Genomic DNA, 15,873 nt, shown 5'->3' on the forward strand with positions numbered 1-15,873 from the left:
ATTTTGCACATGGCTGGGAAGCTGCAAATGTTGTGAGGTATTGTTAGATTATTGTGCTATTGTTCCTTCCAATCAAGACATCCAAAGTTGGAACAAATTTCACTCTTGTTGCACAGGAACATGAGAATAGACAGGAACAGAATAAAAAATCCAATTCACTGTCTTTCCCTTGTTCTATCAACAGTTAAACAAACATCAACAATCATTATAGTTTAAGAAATTGCTTCCTCAGAACAAAGCTGGAGAGTGTTTAAATGTTAAAATTTTCTCCTTTTCCTTGCCTGTAGGAATAACTAAAATAATCATTTATCCATCGACATTTTCAGGTACATTTATCAATGAGCAATAATATTTGAATAAATTTGAAGTGAAATTTTGGGTCTACTCTAATTTGGCATTCTAGCAGGTGGTGCATATTTCTCCTGATTATTTTACTAGAAATCACAATTTCTCTCAGCTTGCTGAAAATTCAGTTAAAAATGGTTGTTCTCCAGAGCAGGGACATGTGGCACACTTTGCAGCTTCATTGCCTCCATGGAGCTCCACAGAGCTTCTCTGTCATGAACAGCCTGGGGCCTGAGAAGAAGTCCTTGTTTGTCTGGGATTGAATTACTGAAGGGAGGGTGCAAAGAAGGTGGAGCCTGACTCTTTTCAGTGGTGCTTAGTGACAGACCGAGGGGCAATGGGCAAAAACTGAAACACAGGAGATTCCCTCTCAACATCAGGAAACAGGTTTTCACTGTGAGGGTGACCAAGCACAAGAACAGGTTACTCAGAGAGGTGGTGGTGATCACCTTTTTGGAGATATTCAAATGCTGTCTGGACATAGTCCTGGGCAACTTGGTCTAGGAGTCCCTGCTTGAGCAAGGAGGTTGGACCAGATGACCACCAGAGGTCCCTTCCAACCTCAACCACTCTAGACTACCAGCAGTCCAGATCCTATTACTGGTTTTGCAAAAGTTCTTCACAGTAATTGTTGTGTCTCAGTAAAGTGGAAATACTAATACTTCCTTTGTCAAGAACACAGCTGAAAAGTAATATGTACTTTAAGATATGTAATTTAAAAGACACTGAACTAACTGCCTAGATCCAGCAAATGGCTTCAGCAAGTGCATAACCTGAAATACTGTAGCAGTCCGGAAGAAATCATCTGTACAGTTATCATACAGCCTTCCTGAATAAAGGAAATGTTTAAAAACTGCAACTGGGCAGCAGTAAAACAAGTCCTTGCTTTCGTTTTTATGACCATAGAATCATAGGATGGTTTGAGTTGGAAAGGACCTTAAAGATCACCTAGTTCCAACCCCCCTGCTAGAGGCAGGGACACCGTCTGCTAGCCGAGGTTGCTCAAAGCCCCGTCCAACCTGGCCTTGAACACTGCCAGGGAGGGGGAAGCCACAGCCCCTCTGGGCAACCTGTGCCAGTGTCTCACCACTCTCACAGTGAAGAATTTCTTCCTTATGTCCAATCTAAATCTACCTTCTTTCACTTTAAAACCATTACCACTCATTCTATCACTATGCTCCCTGATAAAGAGTCCCTCCCCATCTTTCCTGTAGCCAACCCTCTTTAAGTATTGGAAGGCCTCTATAAGGTCTCCTCAGAGCCTTCTCTTCTCCAGGCTGAACAACCCCAACTCTCTTAGCCTGTCCTCATAAGGGAGGTGCTCCAGCCCCCTGAGTATCTTCATGGCCTCATCTAGACCCGCTTGAGCATGTCCATGTCCTTCTTATGTTGGGGGCCCCAGAGCTGGACACAACAGTACAAGTGGGATCTCATGAGAGCATAGTAAAGGGGAGAATCACCTCCCTTTATCTGCTGGCCACACTTCTCTTGATGCAGCCCATGATGTGGTTGGCTTTCTGGGCTGCGAGCACACATTGCTGGCTCATAGTCAGTTTTCCATCCACTACTACCCCCGGTCCTTCTCCGCAGGGCTGCTTTCAATCCACTCATTGCCCAGCCTGGGTTTGAGCTTAGGATTGCCTTGACCCACATGCAGCACCTTGCACTTGGCCTTGTTGAACTCCATGAGGTTTGCACAGGCCCACCTCTCCAGCCTGTCAAGGTCCCTCTGGATGGCACATCCCTTCCCTCCAGCGTGTCGATCACACCACACAGCTTGTTGTCATCGGCAGACTTGCTGAGGGTGCACTCAGTCACAGTGTCCATGTTGCTGACAAGATGTTAAACAGCGCTGGTCCCAACACCAACCCCTGCGGAATGGCACTCGTCACTGCTCTGCCCTTGGATATCGAGTCATTGACTGCAACTCCTTCAGTGCAACCATCCAAGCAATTAATTATCCACTGAATTGTCCATCCATCAAATCCATGTCTCTCCAATTTAGAGACAAGGACGTTGTGTGGGACCATGTTAAAAGCTTTACACAAGTCCAGGTAGATGACATCAGTTGCTCTTCCCTTATCTACCAATGCTGTAACCCCATTGTAGAAGGTGTTAAACTGGTCAGGCACAATATGCCCTTTGTGAAGCCATACTGGCTGTCACCAATCACCTCCTTATTTTCTATGTGCCCTAGCATAGTTTCCAGGAGGATCTGCTCCATGATCTTTCTGGGCACAGAGGTAAGACTAACTGTCCTGTAGTTCTATGTGTCCTCTTTATTTCCCTTTTTAAAAATGTCGCTTATTGTTACCATTTTTCCATTCAGTGGGAACTTCACTGGACTGCCACAGCCTCTCAAATTTGATGGATAGTGGCTTATCGACTTCATCTGCGAGTTCCCTCAGGACTCTCAGATGATGTATATTAGTACTTTCTAAAATAGACATCTACTTTTCAGTCAACAAAATGATAAGTGTTTCAGTCCACAAAATAATAAGCCTTACCAGGTAAGAGAAAATGCTGGGTTTGGTGTTCATCAGTCCCTTTCACTGGTTAATGAGCAAAAGCAACAGGTACACTTTTGTCTTTCTTTACGTTAAGCGTAACTACTTAAACTTTTTCAACATATGTTCATGCCATTTACATCAGTGTTTATGCCTACTGTGTTCACATGCATTAGTTAAAAAAAAAGATAATACAATTTAGAAATTTTAGGTGTTTAAGAGACTGGAATGGCCTTATCCTTCACTTTGGGTTGTCGGATAGACACTTGTGGTGGTTTAGCCCCTGCCGGGGTCTCAGACCACGCGGCCGCTGCCCCTCCCCCACAAAGGGAGTGAAATACAAAGCCCCAAGACTGAAATAAGAAAAGGTTTAATACAACAGTGCAACAGCAACACAACCAACAACAACAATAACAATAACAGTAATAGTGATAGCAATGAACAGAGCAAAATAGCTACCAAATACAGCAGTGGGAAGCACGATGTACAAAACCACGAGTGCACCGCGCTCTGCACCAGGAAAATGCGACCTGCCAGGATGTGACGTCGGCATGGTATCTGAATAACCCGGCTAGAGCTCCCCCCCACTGCTGGGGAAACTTAACCCTATCCTGGTTAAACCAGGACAACACTGAATAGCATGTGCTGTTCTTCCCTTACAGTCTGTTTTATCAATTGAGCTGAACACCATAAAATATACTGAAGGATTAGCTAATGAGATCATCTCATTAGCTGATTTTTCCTAATGACCAAAGAATTTATGCAGTAATCTCCAACCTTCACATCCTTAATTTTATTTGAACAAGATTGTGCTTAGTCTAGAACACATGGGTACATCTAGAACACATGGGTACATCTAGAACACATGGGTACCATCTTACAAGATTGTCCTAACCATTGTGTGGAGCACAGTCAGGTCTTAAAGGAAGTTAGCCCTGTTAGTCAACTGCAGCTTTCAAAACTTGATGCAGTAGGGCTCTTCGCATTTTACCATGGCTACCACTGAAATCATTCCACAGGAAGCACCTAATTTTACATTTCCACAGTCCCTGAAACCACAATAGAAATCTTGTAGTGAATGAAGTTATGCACATATGTGACAAGATTGGGTGTTTAGTCATTGCTTTGTTCAGCAGGCAGATCCATTGTTGTATGAGAAACACTTAAAACTTGCTTTTAGCTTGAGATATTTCACTGATTTAAAAAAAAAAAAAAATTTCAAGTTTTGCAAATAAAATAACATCATTTAATGTTATCTCTGCTGTAAAATACTTGCATGCTTGTGTGAAAATTATGAAGTCTGCTTAGTACCCTAATGCGGTACCTGACACTTTGGTAAAATATATTCAGTGTGAACTCACCTCCTCTGGCTTATTATAGAGCACCTGCAACATTCTTTGTGGGAAGTTGCATAGTTAAAATATGAGAAAAACTGGTCTTTGAAGTCCACATTAATTATCAGCAAGTTGTAGTATCCTGCATAGTTTACTAAGTTCAGGATAAAACATTTTTTCATTAAACAGGATCAGCTACTGTAACTGAACTAGTGAAAAAAGAAATCTGATATTCCTTTGTAAATAAGAAGTTTTATATAGAAATGTGACATGGGTTAGGGCTACGACTTAGAGTTAGGGTTTAATTTTCATGCTTAGGGTAAGGATTTAGATTTAGAGTTTGAGCTAGATTTGAGGGTTAATGTTTGCTTTAGGCTTAAGGTTTATGTTTAGGTCTAGAGTTAGGCTTCTTCCTCTGTCTTCTATTTATTCTACAAATATAAAGGGAAAATTCAATAATCTAAATAGAAATTCTGGACAAATTCTTGAAATGTTTTGAAGGTCATTATCAAAATGCACCCAGAGCATACAATTGGATATGTGCCCATTATTTAAATCTGAGCTCCCAAAATTTGATAACATTTCTGTAATGCTGGAAAACCTGCTATTAATGCCTTGAGTCTTCAGCTATCTGGACCTGAAATGCTCACATACATCTCAGATTTCTTCCCAGAGTAGTAGAACTCAATTCAGGAGAAAGAAAACACAACCCTCCCTCAAAAAATACCTGATACTAATTCCTTAATTTTGTTGTCTTCTTCAGCCTGCAGTCTGTTTTTCTTTTCTGTTCCTCAATGTCTCTTCATTTATTCCACCATAACTAACACAGGCACCAGTGCCATCATATGTTAACGTTATCTCTAGACTAGAAGAATAACCCAGAGAAGCTTCCAAGGTGCTGAAACACAACTGTGTATATTCATAAAGTCTTCTCTGATTTTTTCCCATGCCAATTGCAGACTTTACAATAATTCCTAGAAATTGTTCAAGCATGAATGCTCTCAAGAGACCATTCGTACAAAGTGGTTTGTATATGGCTACGCTGATTTGGAGGTTAAAAAGGTTTACTAGTGTAGACACCATCTGTTCAATGCCAGATAGCCTCTGTGGCCAGAAACTTCCCCAGACGTGGTTAGCATAGAAGTGAAGACCTAACCTCAGTGGCCTTAGCAAATATTAGTGTCATTTCAGAGAATAAATTACATTATATTCCAAGTTCTTTGAACAATTTATTTTGGGAAACCTCAGCATTTCTGTATACATTATTCTTTGGTACTATACAACATTATTTACTTACATTACAGTGTAAGTGAAAATCTTAATTCAGAATGGGAGACACTGTGTTTGCAAATGTGTATATAGTAAGTAGGGTGGTTCCTAGCCAGCCCAAGGTCAGGCTCAATTCTTTTTTTTTAAAAAAAAATAAACCACAGTAAATTAACATTTTCCCAAGCTGCTGTAAGAGTAGCATAATCTTCTCATAGACCTATTCTTATTTTTTCATTGTTCAGTCTACATCCATGGCTTATTCCATTACTGACTTCCGCAGCAGTTAGACTGAAGAGTTCTGAAGCAAGACTAATCTTCCTGGCTGCAAGACCACCTGAAGTGCTCAGCCACTAAACCACCTTCTCTACAAAACCAGAGAAAGACGTGTTTATATGCACCATCCGATTACTTCCAGTTATGATGCAGAAACATTAAAGTGATTCTTGCATTGAGCCACACCTGAATCACACATTGCCATAAAGCCTCCTCTAGCTCACGTGGCTTGGCCACCCAATCTATCTAATGTAACCAGACCTTATGCATTATGATTGTTCAAGGGGTGCCTATGAAATAATCTGCATCTGTCAGTTTCTGAAATTATGATTTGTTCATCTGCACATTTGTTCATGGGCATCTTGGCAGGATCTATGTTCCTATATTACTTCCACGTTCTTTGATCAAAAGGATATTAATAAACTTTCTGAGAGAATATGACTAGAATAATGAGAACTTAGTGTCTAAATGCATTTGCTTTTATTAGCTTTATAACTGCTTCATTTTCTCCATGTGTCTGCTCAAGGCCTGCTCTCTAAAAGTCTGAACCATTTGTAAGACTGTTATGTCATTTTTGAAGCACAGCAACCAGTGCTGTTTTATACATACCTGATGCTCCCCTGGGTATTCCTCCAGTCCTTACAGAGGAGACAGAGTGACTGAAGTGATCCCTGACTACTGACTGCTGTGACGTCCCAGAAGTTTCTCTTGGGAGAGGTTCCAAGTAAATACAATTAGACCTGTTTTTCCAAAGAACTCTGGATTTGCATACAAAAACCCCATCTAGCAGATCGTTCTTGCTCTTAAGAAAGTGAGGGCAAAACATCTCCTAGTCAGAGGTGTCAACACTTATATCCATGCTAAGATTCACTGTACGGAGTCATAATATGCATGCATGTTTAGGAGCAAGTGTAAGTAGTTTCAAAGAGTGGAAATAGATACTTTCTAAATCCTGGTGGCATCTATATTTCTTTATTGTTTTGTGTGGCAGTTGTCCTTGTTGAGTGGAAAATACTCATATCACTATAAATTCAATGCATATGGAACAATAAAATTACAGGTTTAACAGAATTTCTTCTTTTTTTTTTTTTTTTTTCCTTTTTTCCACTGAAAACCTTACTCATTACAGCCAGACTTATTCCACCAGCCTTTGCCTGGTTAACTTATGACAAACTCTCCTTGACAGATGCATTTAAACAAACTAATTGTTTGTTCAGGATGCTTTTTGTTTTTAGTTAAAAATCAAAGCAAAATCAGAAATTCAGACACCCCAAAAGCACCTTGTAAGACTTATAAATATCATTCATAAGACCAGAATTGTGCTGATATCATCCAAACTTGTAGTACATTGGATCATGAGATATTATTACAAATAGCACAAATTTGCTCATGCTGTTAATTTTGCCTGAGAAAATAGTCCAACACTAGGCCCATTTAGTACCTGGGATTCTGACAGCGGTGCATTATTGAGATTAAAGGAATTTTGATTTGTTAATTTTCAAATTTGTAAAAGCCTATTTTCAGCATCACTACCTTACTCTATCGTGAGCATCTCAGGTGCAGCAGAACCAGCTCAACATTACTGGGCCACACACAGTTTAGTTCCTGTGAGCAGTGGAAAGCCATTGTAGGAAGTTTTTTCACTGAAAAGCAGAGATTTAAAGAGTACAAGTTTTAAAATGAAGAAATGAAGATACAGTTGTGAAGCCCTATCAAAAATACCCCAATTCTTTCTTGTTTATCATATCTTGTTTTTCAGAGTTTTTCAGTCTAAATTGACTGAACTCAGAGAAAAGGATTTGTAGAAAGGCAGTGACTGCTGCTTGTATGACAACCGACACAAATACAGTGACATCCCAGTACCTCACTTCAAAAACTGGTGCTCCTCTATTTCAGATCCCCCTTGGTTGCTACAGTCTTACCATGGAAGGCTAGATGTGATATGGAGTTAAAATCAGAAGGAAAGAAAGGGTTGTTATGGAGCTTGAAAAACTATGTAATACAGTGTAACTGGATTAATCACTATCAGCTCTTTTAACCACATGCCAGTTTGGAAACTGTCCTAATCCAGACTTTATTGTCTGCATGTATGGGCTTCAATGTGGAAATAAGAGGTGACTAGAATTTGCCTCCCTTATTAGGATTCACTCAGTAGTTTCAAAGCAGCTAGTGGCTTCCATGACCTTTCTGCACTGAACCTTAGTAGGACTTGCAACTGGTAGTGTGTATTCGTCTCACTCACAGACATGAATGAAAGTTGATGAACTATTGTCACTGCAAAGCATCTCAGGAGTTCACATTTCAGCTCAATACTGTGTAAAACCATTGTGGTTTATCTCCTTGTTGGCCCTGTGTTGGCCCTATATTTGATTATACCAACTCAGATGTTTTCAGAAATTTTCAAATTCACCAACAGCACTTAGTCTTCATTTTTTTTTTTTTTCATTTTACCATCCTGTCATTCCCTGCAGTTACAGGCTTCTTTGGACTTTTTTCAGACAGAAAAAATATTTTTTTAAGCAGGAAAGTGATTCAAACTGATATTAATTGTTGATCCTTTTTGCATTTCCACTCTTAGCATTTCAGAGTTGAAAATTATTACAGTTGTTAAAATTAGAAGCATTTTTGACCCACAGTGTTTAAAGAAGAAATCCAAAAGTATACACAATTTTTTTTGGGAGTTAATTGGTCCCTCTGAGTTTGCTGTTTTATGACTGGCATGATCTCTTCACTGTGTGTTCATACCCGCTCAACTACTCAGTTGGTAATATAAGTGTCAGAAAAGGGGTTTTGGTCCAGCAGCATTCATAGCAAATGAATGAGTCTGATTTAGAAACAGCATGTCCTCTCATGTCTCTAAAAGAAGTAGACAAAATAACTCAAGTATTGGCTGGCTCATCAAGCTCTGATAGGCTGCCACAGACTGCCTGTGTACCCCAAAGGGTTGACAGATAACGACAGATGACCTCTTAGCAGCACAGGTTGACAGTAACAGCACAGAGTAGCATCAGTCAGATATGGAAGATAACTCGACTGCCTCATAAGGATTTGAAATCAGCTATTTTAACACAGCTACCAATGGATTCAAATAATCAGGAAATCAAAAACATTCACTTTAGCAGTCATACTTACCTTCCTAGTGATCTAGAAAATAAAGGAAGTTAATAATCTTAAAGCAAACCAAGTCTTTTGTTGATTACCTCTGTTAGCCTTTCAGGACATAAAGGGTGTTGGATGCAAAGTTAAGGCTAATGAGATCAGTACCTTTGTTATCACAACATCACATCTGTGAATTGTCTCAATGTCATGGGACCAGCCTTCTCTCCCTCCTTGGTTTGATGGGAGCACACCTCTGCCATGAATGAGGCGGGTTTGTAGCAGGAAGACAATGTTTCTTTTCCCTATTTTTTTTTTTTTTTTTTTTTAAGAAATGTTCAGCTACTGTCTGAGATATGTCATCTGTGAGACAGGATAGAAAACTGATGTTTTCTTTGTCCAGACATCAGGAAGTTAGCAAAGCTCTGAAACAGCTTCAAGCAGATATAGCCTCTGGGAGTGGCAGGATGTCTACTGAAATGCTGAAGTCCAGGAGACAATTAGTTTCTTGTCTTTCTTTCAAGTCTGAGAGAAAAGCAAAAGTGCTTCAAGAATAAAAAAGCAACCATGCTCTTTATGAAAACCCCTGAGTATCTTTCTTGTAGCTATGATTAGTACTGTGCTAGGCATCTTTCCCTAAGTGTTCCACTCATAGACAAAGTGATGCCTGAGAACTAGCTGTGGCTTAATTGCAGAGCCAATCACATGGTATTAAGAAAATTCAGCAAAAATGTGAGTAACAGCACTACTCTACTGTAACTGTAGCTAGTGGACTGACAAATCTGACACCACTGTCAGCCAAGTAGGTCTGATCCTCTGCAAGCTGAACTGTCTGGTTAACTCTTCAGACCCACCCTTTTCTTTCGTGATTGCATAGAAAGTCAAGTAATATGAAGTGGATCTGTGGGTGAGGAATTAATCATTAGAAATGGAGTCACTGAGGCTGTTGACTTCCATTTTCTCTGTTCACAGCAATGTTGAAGATGACTGAAGCAAAAAAAGTGGGTAGTCCATTATCAGAGTGATGTCTGCCTTAGGAAATTGAGATCCAAAGTGAAACCATCACCTGTGAGCTTCCTTGGTTTTACTTCTGCTGATGGTTGGGGAATTACTGTGCAATCAGTAAAAGACCTGCAGAATTTCTCTGTTGAAACATCCAAAGTCTGCAGTCTTTCTTTCAGTGACCGGAGGTGAGAAATTGTTTTTAACATGTTCCCACTCAGCCTGTTAGCCTTCCAGCCATTGCCATTAATGCAGTATCAAAGTGGCTAATTAAGGTCTAATTAATGATGAAATCTCCTTCTATATTATTTTCTGTGGCTCCTCAGGTCTGGAGTAAATGAGGAAACCAGGACTTCACCAAGTTTTGGTGTGTCACTGTCTCCTGGGATCCCAGTTCTCATTCACGTCTTCAAGCCTTGGGCTTTGGACCATGAAAACCACCATCTGCTAGAGCCGGTAACAACTCTGTTTAGGTGCTGGAGACACTGTATCCACTGGCATAAAGGAATAAGAAATGCTGAGCAAAGCTGATCACTAGCAAGAAATCTCTGCTGACAAGGCCTGTGCGTGCTGTCTGGTTCCATAGACTAGAGAGAAAACTCCAAGCTCCCAACCACATTGTTAAAGGCAGCTTGCCTGTGGCAAAAAGGCAGCTAGATGTGGCAAAGGAAATCCTGAAATCCTCCTTAAAGTCTGTCAGATCACCTTCAACAACAATGGGAAAGAGCCTTTTTAACCAAGCATCTGGAGGTGAACCTGTTAGAATGCTGCCACAGGTATTGAAATAAAATACCTACTCCAGCAGGTCAGGAGGAAGAAAAAGAAACATAAAAAAAAAAAAAAAAGCTATCATCTTTCTGGCACCAGATTTGACCTGTTCAACTTGCAGACATTTTTGTTTATCATGGATCCCTGTAAGCCAGGCCCATGGGCAGGCAGTGAGACATAAACAGCTATGTTAGATGGGATGAACAGTCTTTACAACCATTATCACAGACATGGCTGCAAATCATCCATCTCTTTCTTTCACCTTTAGGTCAGATACTTACACGTGTGAAGTGGGAAAAGTGACCCTAAGTCCTACTGGAAGTTCTTTGATGTCTGTAGAGGGAATTGCTTCAAAGGAAAGTGCTGGGTATTACTGATGAAGTCTGAAGAGAAAATGAATCCAGAGAAAAAGTTGCCTCTGGACTTCCAGTCTCTTTCTAGGGTGCCCCCACTCAGAATTTCTAAACTTATGAGCAGTTTTGTTCCCAGTCATCTGTCATTTAACCAGACTACAAAAAAACAAGGAGAAATAAAAAGGACCCTGACTCTGCAGTGCTGTAAAACAAGCAGCAGAGCTCAAGCACTGCCATGGCAGCAACTGCTTATTAGCCAGAATCAAAGTTATGTTGCCAGAAGCTTTTATGGAGTACTACCAAGTAAAAGATATAATTTTCTGCCCACAACATGCTGGTAGAAGGTGCCATTCTGGTGGAGATATTTTTCTCCTTTCTGCAGTTTGTGAAGTTGCTCTTGTAACAGATGAGAAAATCAGTCATGGAAAAAACATTCCTGTTTTACTGACCACTCCTGTGTTCTCCCCAGTCTGGCCTGACAAGTTTTGGATGCTAGTCACCTCTGTGTGGGGCCTTCATCAGCTCAGCTAGCAAGATGATTTTACTGAGGGGAAAAAAAAAAAAAAAAAAAAAAAGAATGAAAAAAAAGGCATAAGGGAATATACCTGTATGGCACATATGCATTTTCAATTTAAGGGCACTTTAGCTGTACTCAAACATTCAGAATAAAAATAGAACCTCAGTTTTCTGACTAAATGTGTGCAGGCATGATACCCACACTAAAGATTTGATTGCTTCACTGTTATGCAAATAAAAAGACAAGTTTAAGAAATTATTTAAATGATGCCCCACATTTATTTCTAGCTGTCATGGAGCAATTAAATGTAGTTTAATGCTTAGCTGAAGCAAAAACCAAGAGGAGGTGGTATTCTAATTCAATTAAACAGTTCCTTCCTATATACTGCTGCTTGCCAGAAAGGTATGAAAATCACAAAGTACAGTTTAGATTATTTAATTAAAGTTTTAAAAAAACCCAAATGTCAATGGCTGTTATAAAATAAATTTAAAAATTTTAAAAAGCTTTAAAAGCTACACTCTTTTGGACACCTTTGTGTCTAATTTACTTTTATTGAATGAATTTAAAGAAAGATCCATTCCTGGGTCCTGTTCCACGTCCACAGCTCTGACTGTGTGATCCCTGGCAGGTCACTTATGACCGCTTTCAGATGTCATTCTTGGTCTTTGGAAACACAGGCAGGTGCCTAAGGAAAGTTTCAGAAGTGGACAGCCATCAAAGTGCCATCCATGTGAGTGCACATTATAGTATAATTGTGAAATATATGGCTGTCAGTTTTATGTGATTTAAGGCCATGTAAGGCTTTAAATATACTTTAAACCATACAGTCAGGTAACTTTGCTTAGTTAATACTATATTATTCTGAGTAGGAATGGTCCAAATATAATTTTTCTAAAATTCTAAGTTAAAGTTGTGAATGTTTAGAAAAGATAATCTTTATTCTTCCTTTTAATTTATTTAAATGTATTAAATTTTTATATTTATATAAACAGTTGTGCATCTGAATTTACACAGATTATATTCAGTAACAGTCACATCAAAATTCCTGTAATGTTTCTGATATAACTGGAAGCTGAGTTTTTTATTAAATATTCTTAAATAGTTTCTGGCAGATTTTTGTTCAGAGATTTTCTATCAAAGGTGGTTGTGTTTCTTTATCTAAACTGTATTCCAGGATTTGGAAAGTTATGTACCTGCATCTCTTGAGTAAATAATTATATTATCAAGTAAGACTTTTTACCTTAAATCCTTAGTTCCCTATATCTAAGTTCTCATCTGTATGCAGCTACATAGCATTAACATTATCAATCAAGTAGATTTATATTATAGCACATAAATTGCAGATGGACTCAGACTTTTCACTCCTTATGCATGTGTTCTTTCACACCCCTAATGAGACTGCTATTGTACTCCAGTACCTACAGATAATCAAGTTTAACCTAAAGGAACCACATTATGAAGTTAATATTTTATTTGTAGTTTTATTGCAAAAACTTTACTTTTGTCTTTAAGAATATAAAAGACATGCTTGTTTTAAGGTCACTGCAAATCACTCACTTTTCTCTAATAGCATCTTCCAACTGAACAAAATTGCCATTCAGTACCTTGAGAATTTAGTTTGAGTAAGTTGCAGCTTTTGTGCTTGAAATGTAATTTCAGAGTGCTGTAAATACATTAATTCCCTATTGAGGTTGGAAATAATTTCAAAATATCATGATAACATTTTCAGTTATTTTCAGTGATGAAATATTAACATTTACTTAAAGGTTTCTTCATCACTGGAAACTAAAACACAAGCCTGTTAGCTGAAATTTCATCCTGACAGCTTAACAGATGAAACCTTACTATTTTTTTTTCACGGTGGTTCTCCTCTATCATATGATGCTGAGAGGTTTACAGAAGTAGGTGTTAACCATAATCTTTTAATCCCTATTTTCTGGTTTACACTCCAGAAATTGGTGTGGCCTCAAAAAGATCCAGACTGAAAGACAAATGAAGTCTCAACTGCAAGAATGTGTTTGAGATAGTTGTGGATGCATTGAACTCAGCTTTATAGCAAACTTTGGTTTCTCCCATGATTTTTTGTTCAATAACTTGTTTTTACACATGAGAAATAAACATATTGAAGCAGATATTTTTTGGTAGCATCTATGGTGGTTGATAGGCTGTAAAAACTCATCAGTGTTGAGCAGACTAGAACGGTGTAATGTTCAGACATCGAAGTCCTAAATGACAATTAGAAATTGGGAGACAACGAGACACATCTGTACCTGTATCAGTACAACAACGTTTTTAGAGCTGCTTTACTGCCATGAAAATGCCAGAACTATGACAGACCAAAGCACCATCTAGCCAACTCTCCTCTCTCCAGCCATACCTGCACTGAGTGACTAGGGACAGCCTGAGAGAGGGGGAAGCAATATACTTGTAGTTGTGCAGAATAAGCTTGCAGCCCCCTTTGAATGATGGCTTGTATACTTCCACAGCCCTCGATGGATTCTTATTCCATAAACCTGACTCTCTGTGTTTTTAACTCATACAACCCATACAAGCATCCAACCTCCACAACAGCCAGTGCCTAGGCATTTTGTTGTGTTACTACACCTTGTGTGAAAAAACAATCTCCTTTTGTTTATTTTGAACCCCCTGCCCACTTCTTCCACTGAATGTCCTGACAGTCTCCCCTGGGACTCGTTTCTAGATGTGGCCATGTCGGATGGCTTCCTGAGGCCCAGAGGACCTGAGCATGCCCAGCTTTGATCCTCATGTCATTGACTGTGAATGTCTGGAAATCTTGGGATGACTCGCAAGCTGTCCTTTTTGCCTAGTGTGCTTTACACCAAGCATGAATATCATCTGAGACAGAGGCAGTGTGCAACCATTCTAGGTGGTTTGCTTAACCAATAATCTCACCTTTGGTATCCTGCACATCTGTCTGACACCTTTGGTAAATCAGTGATTTTTATATATTTTCATAAGTCAGCATTCTCAGCAAGATGTCCAGTACCAGACTTTCACTCCTTCCCCTTTCATCTCAGCTCCTCATGTCACTGATGTTGCGTGACTAATAACAAATGACTAGAAATAGTGTCAGGGTTTAAAGGTTTGAGCTGACTGTTTAAATCAAGCTGACATTAACCTTTTTTTTACAATATACTTTGGACCAGACCCTTGGTAGCTGTAGTGGTGTTTTTCCACTGAACCCCATAAGCAGAGCTAATTCCATGGCAGCTGAGAATCCACCCAGGACTCATAAAATTCAAAATCAAGGTCTTATTTATAATGACAGAATGTTACTAAGAGAACCTCAGAGTGACACTCAAGCACTGGTGTGCTGAAGTGAGAGCTGAATAGTCTCAGTTGTACCACATCTCAGCCTTAGCAGAACAATATTACCCACTTACTTTCAATTTCCATATCGAAGTCTCAGAACAATATTATCCACTTCAAGATTGTGTGTGCTCAGCTTATAATGGATGACATTGACACCTTAACATGACAATATTAAGAATTTTACTGGCATAATCCTAAAAATCTCCTTGTAGATCCACCTGGGTTTGGGTTTTTTTTGTTTTCTTTTTTTTTTCTTTTTCTGCTCTGGTTAATACCAAATGAGTTATATTAATGATTTTGTTGCCACATTACTGTCCAAAGAGCTGTGAAACTGCACACACCAACTGTAGCCTGCTGCTTTCAGGAAATGAAAAATACCAAAGAGCTCTTTCTGAGAAATGCACTCTATGTTGGTATTAGCATCACTCTCCGATTAATATGCAGAAAAAGAAACATGTTAAATCCCCATCAAGAGAATTTTTTTCCTTTTTTTTTTTTTTTATTGCTTAGAGTCAGTCAGTCTCTTCAGTTGGCTGCAGTAAGTTCATCAAATAGGGCAATATATTCTATTAATTCAGAATGTCTCATCCTACATGTTACCTACACTACTGAGTAGTTAAGTACTGAGTTCTTAAGTACTTACTAGTTACTAGTACTGCAGCAATCTGATTTGCCGGCTTTAATTTAGTTACAGATTTTCCTTCTTTTTTTTATACTCTGGAAATCCAGGGAAAAAAGGGAAAGTTAGTGACACTCACGTGATGTCCATAATGGAAAGAGAAATGAATATGCAAGTGACAGTTCAGCAGAGTTCCAATAGGGCACATAAAACAGATTAATTTCAGAAGCAGGAAGTTTATGAAATCCAAAACTTTGTGAGGAAAGACTGGTTGTCACGTAAAGTAGAACCTGTAGCAATTTTAGAAAAAATAAATAAAACTTCTAGGTCACTTGAACAGTTCAGTGATCCTTGAAATAAAGCCTTATTTCTGCCTTTCAGATTGTTTGCATTTTTCTGTGACATAGGTTAGACTTTGCTTTGTATTGCTGTTACAGTTTCCTAGTCTGAAACCCCA

This window comes from Strix uralensis, chromosome Z (assembly GCF_047716275.1).
Source record: "Strix uralensis isolate ZFMK-TIS-50842 chromosome Z, bStrUra1, whole genome shotgun sequence".
In the NCBI taxonomy this organism is placed as follows: domain Eukaryota; kingdom Metazoa; phylum Chordata; class Aves; order Strigiformes; family Strigidae; genus Strix; species Strix uralensis.